Raw genomic sequence first — 7,159 nt, 5'->3', positions numbered from 1 at the left:
CTCATAAGGAGAAGGTACAGAGGGTAGTAATTGAGAGAAAGCTGATATAATTCTGAGGATTAGTGCATCAGCTAGACATCGAAGATCCCTTCTGAGGTTAGTGTTCTAATTCTGACCAAGTAAATGATCTGCTTACAGTATGTTAAGGAAATATATCATAACCTGTATTCAATATTGGGTTGGGAGGATGGATCATTCCATATGGAAGTGTTGTATGCCTGCTCTACAAAGCTCAACTCCATATGCTGAACCCTATTTTTATCACTGACATCTTTCGAAGTCAGAAATAATATCAGCAGCCTGGTCCCCACCAGAAATATAATCTCTCTGAGAGCTGTGTTCCAGCAGGAGACATCTGGAATGAGGGATACATTCTTCAGCTTGGCTCCTATTTCAAAGTGGTTATTCTCACAGAAACTGGGGTGGGTGAGGGTGGATTCTACCTCCTAATAAATTTAGGGCCCTAAAGGGTTAACCTAAATCAAAAGTAAACACACTTCCAATTGGGCAAATGTAAAAAATTATATAGCAAGTCAGATACTGCACGTTTGCACTGACCTATTTTAGCTTTATCTCTAGGTTTAAACTTCAAAAGGGTTGTGTTTTATTCTAAACAAAATAACCTGTTGATTTTCCATAAATCTAGCAGAATTAATGGTAATAAAGTGTGAGAATTTATGTAACTATCCATTGATTTTAAAAGGTCACCAAACTCAGAAAATAGACTTGTATTTCAAAAGTACTGTGAAATGCCTACATTTATTTATTTATTTATTCAGCAAACATTTCTAATGTTTACTATGAGTCATTACAGGGCCAGGCACTGAGAAATTCATTTTCTACCTCTTTGAAGGAAAAAATAGGCTGCAGAATAGAATGAGGGTGTAAAAAAATATGAAGAAACTGGTGTCCCAATAATTACTGGATATCAACTCAGCTCCATAAAAAGACTATTTCATTAATCTTGTCCTACATAAGACGACCCAACTGTGCAAACAGTATATCCTATCTAATAAAAGAGTAATATGCAAATTAACTGTCACTTCATGATAAAGATGGCAGCGTCCACAGCCAATAAGGAGGGAATGTGCAAATTGACGAGACAAGGTGAGAGGCAGAAGGTGGCTCTGGCTGGAGCAAAGGCGGAGAGGTGGCTCCGGGCCAGAGTGAAGGTGGTGCCGGTAGCCAGGGGAAGGAAGGCCTATTCTTGCACGAATCTTTGTGCATTGGGTCTCTAGTACTATTATGAGATAGCTTTTCTGTTATTATTCTAACAGATGACATCTAAGCAAATTTTCTTCAATGTCTTGTGTTCTAAAATATGCTGAGATTTCTTTTCTCTGATGTGACATTTATGCAACACTGACGTGGTACCTGTTAAGCTGGCTATTTTTAAATATAAATAGGTATTTACACCCTTGCATCACTACATTTTATTTTATTCTGGACTCATAAAATGCGCCGTTTGAAAAGTACTTAGCCAGATAATAAAACAATTTCAACTTTATATCTGCACATAACGTTGTCCTCTTTGAATACAGTTTTCACAGCCTCCATGGGAGTCGGAGAGAAGGCGATGGGAACCCAAAGGTGATGCTGCTCTCACAGTTTTGAAAGCACAGCAGCTGCTTGGACAGAATTCCTCACCCTCGTACCACCCTCGACTTACAAATCCTGGCAGGGCTTCAGACTGAGCCACAATCCCTTTGGCAAATCAGAATTTCATGCAGCCCCAAAAACCTCATAATCGCTTTGTGTGGAGATACTCCAGCTTTTTAAACAACCGATATCAGACATAGCTGGGATTTCTCTTTTTTAATTTAAATTTTTACCCACAGACAAAAGAGAAACATTTGAAGACAATAGAAAGAATTTAAAGGAGGGCTTTGTTTATTCCAGTACTTCCAAAGAGAAACCTGAAAAACAAATTTCAAAGGCATCCTGGCCAGGAAGTCACCTCTGTCCAGAAGGCTGGGGGAACGGGGCCTCTGTGTGGCTCCTTGTCAAAATATACTGTCTTTGTTAGCAAGTTCCCGTGAGCCATAGCCTGAATGATGTGCTCACTGGATCCCACCATGCCCAACTGAAAAATAGGAGAGGAGGGAATATCAATAATAGCTTTCTGGATTTGCGATTTTCATTTTTGTTTTTAAACACCAGAACTCTTTCTTCAAAAGGAAGCACATCAGGAGGTCAAAAATGTAAAACAAATAATGTGACAAAAGTAAAGGTGGTTTTCACTTCAAATGGGGGTGGTGAGAAGGAGGGCATAGACACTGATCTCGTACTTGTTCCTATCCTAACCGTGACTTGTTCCTTAAAAATAATCATCATCCTCATTATTATTTTAATTTAGATAATACAGACAAGCAAGCTTTCCCACATTATGCTACAGATGACAGTGACTCTAATTACATTACCCAGTTAGTTTTGATTCTCATTTTAGCCAAGAACCTGACATTAATCCCCTGGCGCAGTGAGCAAAAAGTGAACAAAATTAGTTATATTTTTAGAATCAAAACTACATGAACACATTGTGTTTAAAACAAAAAAATGAAGGAGGAAAAGTGTTCTTTCACACTTTAACACTACATCATGGGTTGATCCTGGAGCCATTAAGATCATGACTTAACTGAACCTTGATGCCTTGTTTGGAATCTAGCTCTGTCCTTGTTGGTGTATATATAAAATTGTTAACAGCTTTCAAACACTCTCTTATGGCCATTTATAAAATGTGGACAATAAAAGGGCTTGCCTCACAGAGCTGTTATGAGTATTAAGTGAGTAAAGCCCTTAGCACATAGTAAGTGCTCAGCAAATATCAGTTCCAATTGTGGTTTGGACTCTTTCCTATGGGGATGGCACCAGTACAGCTGGCGTCTCAGCTTCAGCACAGCGAACTGGTATGGAGCTGGTGTCATTGAAGAATGATAGACAACTTTGACACATCAATGACTCCAGCAACCAACCTCTGACAGCTGTCTGCCTACCACCCACCATCAGACCCTTTGGTTCCCACAGCAGCGGCAGGCAGTGCTTGGTGGTGGTGGCTTGATGGTGGAGCCCAGTAAAGAACTCCTTCACACGGCTTTGGGGATGTTAGAGGCACTTTTGTCTTGGGCAAGGCAAGGTCCCTGAGACAGTCTAGAGCTCAACATGTTCAAAGAACAGCAAGATGACCAGTGTGGCCAGAGCAGAGTTAAAAAAGGGAAGATGGAAGGATGTGAAGCAAAGACAGGCAACAGGGCCAGATCATGGTGGACTTTCAGGCTATTCAACAACTTTTGGCTTTTATTCTAAATGAGATAGAACATCATTGCAGGAGTATGAGAAGTAAAACACCATCAACTTGGTTGAAGTAAGTGTCTCAGATAAGACTCTAAGCCAAGTGGCCCATCAGGTCTATGATACTGAGTATTCACACAAGGTCAAAGGAACAAACTGGGCATGCATTGATCTCAGTAGTCAAGCAAACTACATACAGGTCATCCATTCACTGCGATCTCCAAGTAGATTTTGCAGGTATTTTATAGTATTCAAATTCTAAAAGTCATTAGAGGTGTCTAGGTAATTGTCAAACTTCCTTTAGATGCTGTGTTGCTATAGTATCATTTACTGAGTTATTGAGCTGTGAAATACAGGTCAAGTGTAATAACCACAAAGTCCAGTTCAAATCTGAAGCAATTGGCAGTTGGTGTTTGTACCATTCATGGGTCACTGAAAGTGCTAATTCACATTGGAATAGTTCAAATTGGATGAAACCAGAAGCAAGGAAAATATTCCAAAACATTGACAACCACTCTCAAACCAGAGATTGTGGCAGTATCCCTCAAATTTACAACAGGTTCAAGCTCTGAAAGGCAAAGTGCCTTACTCACAGCAAATGTATGCTGAATGGGTTTAATTTTAATGCAAGCGTCAGCATTTCCTACTCTCTGGATGTAAAGCTAATCCCATCAATCACCTGAGGCTACCTCTGTCATACACACTCCAATAAGCTGAGGTAATATTTTCCAAGAACAGGCAACTACTTGCCCCTTTGCTTTTTCTGTTGTAGGAATCTGTTCCGATATCTGGTTACCTACAGAGTAAATGCTCAGTCAAGGATGGACATATCTAGAATACTCACAGCACCTTGTGTGCTAAAACATGAAGTGAAACATGTATAAAAGTTCTTTAATTAGAACATTATGGCTTGAAAGTGCTACCTAACCCATAATAATATGAGTCACAGAGTTGTAGTTTTAAAAACTAAGCCTTCATGGTTATCCGGCCTATTGCCTCGACAAATAACAAAATTGAAGTTCATAGAGGTTAGGGGATTTCTCGAGTCTCAAAACAAGGTAGTTGCAAAGCCACACTGTAACTCGCTTCTACCTCATGATGCTTCCTTCCAAGCTGTGTGAATCACTTAAGGTTCTACAGTAAGAAGCCTTTGCAAACATAAACACAAAAGGAAGAATTAATTGGAAGGATAAAGGGGAACCACAAATTACAAGGAAGATATGAACAACCAGTCTTGAAATAGAACCAGGTGACTCCAGAAAGTCTTTGCAGCAGAAACTGCTGTCAATGTTGCCCAGATGCTGGCAATCAGCAGCTCCAATAATTTCCTCCAACCTTGCATCATTACAGGATCATGCCAAGTTGCATGAGACTCTGATAACATCATGTCCTTACTTCTTGGTGGTTCTTAAGTGATAAGGAAAAGGATCTTATAGAAGGAGACTCCAGGAATCAAGTACAGTCCATAATGGCAAAATACCTGTGTTTACCACCATACTGAGACAGCACACAATGTAGAGAATTAATTTCTCTGAATACAAAGTGTAGGGAGGAAGGTTATCGGTGCTGAGTGGTCAATAACTGATAAATGTCTACTATGAGATGAAATACATACATGAGACCTTCCACAACTTGAAGAAAGAGAAAACTAAGCTTTAGAAAGAAGGAACCACCTACAAAATGTGATCATTAAGCACAAAAATTTTCTAAGTTTATAACATTGAATAGCAATTCTAAGAATGACATGAATACTTAATGTTTGTTTTATTGGCTGGTATTGTTTTAAATTAGAAACATGGCTAACATGCTTAAATTGCTTAATTTTTTTTTATAACTCTAGGGCATGGAAGAAAAGAAATACAGGTAAATTTATAGCCTCCATTAACTATTTCAACTACTGGAGAGAATGAGGTCATTGTTAACACTACAAGACAGTACCTGTTTTGAAGATTTACTGACAAAATTAGTAATAGATGGTAATCTAGAAGTGAGTACATATGGAGCTATGATTGTCTGTGGGGTAAAACAAGTGGACTTGATATCAGGGGTCAAGATATCTGTTTTATTGCTGAAAATACCATTAATAATATTACTATAATTCAATGCAGTAAATAGCTATTGAGTCCCTACTTTTTGATAGACACTAATACAACTTTGAATAAAGTCTTACCCTTGCCAGAAAAAGATTATGTATTTATGGTGAACATTAAAAAAATGATGGCAATGTGTTAGAGTTCATGGTTTTATCTACAGCCACCACTGTCCCTTTGGGGGAAATGTTAAGAATTTCCACTGTGGTGCTTCCAAAGGTCCTGCATTTTTAATCAGGTGGTCGGCCCACTTGGATCAGTTAACTGGGTATTGAGCAATGTCTTGTGCAGAGGGATGGATAGAGGTGATGTGCTCATTGCTGACTATTAGAGGGAAGAGCCTCTTCCTCCTTCCTGGCATTTCCTTTAATGTTGGGAGAAGCACTACTAATGTAGTCCTGTTGGCTCTCTAGCTCAGTTTTATTAGATATGTAAGTATAATCATTTCCCTATCTGCTAAAATTGGGAAGACTAGATTGGGCATGCTCATATCATCTCCCCTTTCCCTCTCAGAAGCAAATCTCTTACCGGGATGAGTAGTGGGAGTTGCCATAAACCTCATGGGACACCCAATCATCTCCCAGAGGGAGAGCCTGCCCTTCATCCAGCACTGCCTGGGGGAGAGGAAGTACATCTAGGGGTTCTGTGATCCATATTCTACATCTCCAGCCTAGGAGGTATCAATAAAAAGGGTCATATTTTGGCTCTTGTTTACCATTTCTTTGCTTTGTTTCTGAATTTGTCCAGAGCTCAGGTATATCCCACCATCCCAGATCCCATCTATCTCTATCTCCCACCAGGTTATATTCCCTCCACCTCCACCCCTCCAACAGACTCCAGCACTAAAGAGAAGACAGCTAAGATGATACACAATCTACACTGATATGGGACTGGGACATCTAAGGCCGCTAACTCAGCTCTCACGCGGTTCCTTGGCACTGATGCCAAACAGTGCTCACTCTACATGATGCTCAAGTGTGGGCAAGCTCTCTCTCTCTCTCTGGAGACTGGTGTGTGAACCCTCCAGGCCTGGTACCTCATCCTAGATCCCACCTATCTCTGTCTCCATTAGGCTATGTCCCTCTATTTCCCCATACTCCAGCTCAGGGAGTACTGGCTACACATTAGCTCTTCTCTCACTCATCACATCTTGTACCAAATCTATTATCTTTTCATGGCTTCTTATTCCCATGATGTTCAGGCTTTGGAACTCAAAAGGTCACGAATAAACTCCTTTTTTGTCTCTATGTCTACTCTACAGAGGTAATAAACACAAAACGTTTAAAGGGCTGAATGGGGTAAAGGCAAGGGCTAAGAATAAAAATAGGAAACAAAAATCTTATTTGAAAATATTATTGTACTCCACAGGCGACTGAGCAATTACAACATGATGTCAAACACAAAAGGAGTAAGCAGAGAGCACTGCATGGATACAAATGAAGGCCAGAGATTCCAGGACGATGGCATCAGGAAGGCTTTGGGGGAAAGAACAGTCCAGGGCCAGGCTTGAAACTGAATAGAATCTGAGTTCTTACAAAGATGTGTGTGTGTGTGTGTGTGTGTGTGTGTGTGTGTGTGTGTGTGTTGTGGGATTTTAAAAAATTGCTTGTTTGTTTATACTTTTGACTTTGGAAAATTCAAACATAAATGTAGAAAAAGAGTCCAATGAACCCCATTACCAAGTATATTAATTACTGACTCATCGCTGATCTTACTTCATTTAACCCACTCATCTTCCCTTGCCCAAATTATTTTGAAGCAAATTACAGACAACTCAAAATAAC

General features: G+C 39.8%; 1 pseudogene; it reads left to right on the top strand.

Annotated features, from left to right (window-relative positions):
* The first annotated feature begins 2,858 nt into the window (after positions 1 to 2,858).
* Positions 2,859 to 7,159, top strand: part of LOC102417593 — an 11,397-nt pseudogene continuing 7,096 nt past the window's right edge.

This window comes from Myotis lucifugus, unplaced genomic scaffold (assembly GCF_000147115.1).
Source record: "Myotis lucifugus unplaced genomic scaffold, Myoluc2.0 scaffold_1858, whole genome shotgun sequence".
In the NCBI taxonomy this organism is placed as follows: Eukaryota; Metazoa; Chordata; class Mammalia; order Chiroptera; family Vespertilionidae; genus Myotis; species Myotis lucifugus.
This window is presented reverse-complemented; position numbering and strand designations above follow the sequence as displayed.